Consider the following 1809-nt stretch of genomic DNA (forward strand, 5'->3'; position numbering starts at 1 on the left):
GCCAAGCCTGGGGATGGACTGCAGTCCCCAGTGGGGCACTTACCACTGGGGCACTTACTGCTCCGAGACGAGGCGAATACTGAGTCTGTCGCTAGCCTGCAAACAGAAGAGAGAAAATCTGAAACACAAAAAATCAAGACCGACTGATGATTCCTTGGGACTGGCCTTGTGTCCCTTGCCCCTTGACCCCCTCTGCTCAGAAAGCCCAGCCCAGGGGGTCCTCCCAAAGTGACTGCAGAGTCAGAGTTAACCGGGACTGTCACGTCAGTGTCAAGTTGACCCTGTATCTGGCAACATCCACCCCTCTGAAGGTCCCACCTCCCTACATGGGGTCACTGACCAAGAGCCTGAGGTCCCTGAAGGGCTGGGGTCATTCCCTTGTTTGTCTGCTGTGGTGCTGCAGCGTCCTTCCCCCGGAGGCCCACCCTATCCCTGTTCCTCGGTTCCAGATCTGAGAATTGGCTTGGGGGCCGAACCTGGATGAGGAATCTTGACCTATTTACTGGGGTGGCTGCCCTTGGCCTCAGTGTCATTTTGGAGCGTACCTTAATCTGTTGCCCATCCATTGAGCCCCCAGGAGGCCATGTTGTACTGACCACCTGCCCTGCTCTGTGGGTCCGGTCTTCTGGGCGGCGGCAGCCCTCATCATGGCCCCTGGCTCCTGGCCACTCAGTGCGACCCTGCAAACTCTGCTGCAATCCCTGGGCAGTGGGGAAAGGGAGTGAGGAGTGTCGTCCGTCTCCTCCATCATGAGGCCCGGCGAGCCTGGCCTGTGTTGTGTGGTGACTTCGCTCTGCTTGGTGGCCGAGCAGTAGGTGACCACCTCTTCTCATGGTTCCTTGGTTCTCCTGCTGGTAGTCCTGTGGGTCCTGCCACAACTCGGGGCAGCGAGCTCCCCTGCTTCCTGGGAGGGAGGGCTCCAGTCCCGTTTGCTCCCTTGTGGGTGGGGGTGGGAGGGCACCAGCTCTTTATCCGGTGGGGGGATGGGCTGCTGCTGTAGGTTCAGAAGTTCAGAGATGTCTGGGTAGTCCTGGTCTTCAGGGGTCCTGCCTCCCAGTCTCCCTGGCCTTCATGTCAGGGATGCAGGTTTTCCCAAGAGGACCTTTGATGCCAGTGGGTCAGGCCTGCCTTAGTGGAACGTTCAGTGTCTTTGAAGTTCAGCCAATCCTGTAGAATCCTGGGCTGATGTTTGTCCACTGTCTGAAGCTTTGTCAGATACCGGGGAGACCCTGGCTCCCCCGCCCCCAGTTCTCACTGTTCTTCACCCTGAGCTGCTCAGCCCCCTGTGGACAGCAGAGCAAAGAAGTCACTTCCCTCTATTTCCCCCTTGTCTCACACTCCTGGATCTTCTCACTTGCCAGGGAATTCCTCTCCCACTGCCAGCCCAATGAAAGTTCTAGCAGCTGGGCTGTGGCCTTGAGCCCAGGGCTGAGCGCACAGGATGGGTCCTCATAATCAGTGGGGCAGGGGATGTCAAACCCGTACCAAGGCCTCATCTCACCACCTCTCTTCAGACCACTCCAGGGCCAGCCTCCTCGGGATGGGTCCTTCATGAGGCTATTCCCGGGGGTGGGGTGGGGGGGAGTTGGTGCTGGAGGCTGGCTGGGGACTCACCACCAAGGGGACAGGGAGCAGGCAGAGGTGGGCAGGGCATCCCTTCACCTGCAGTGTTTACCTGACTGTTCCTGCCAGTCCGTCGGGAGGTGCAGAGCACTGACAGGCATTGGAAGTGTCCACAGTGGGCCCTCGTGGTCGGGCCCTCACAGTTCCTGAGGCCCATGATCACTACTGACCGAGCAGGAGAACTGA

The sequence above is a fragment of the Bison bison genome, unplaced genomic scaffold (genome assembly GCF_000754665.1).
Source record: "Bison bison bison isolate TAMUID 2011002044 unplaced genomic scaffold, Bison_UMD1.0 scf7180017864529, whole genome shotgun sequence".
Lineage (NCBI taxonomy): Eukaryota > Metazoa > Chordata > Mammalia > Artiodactyla > Bovidae > Bison > Bison bison.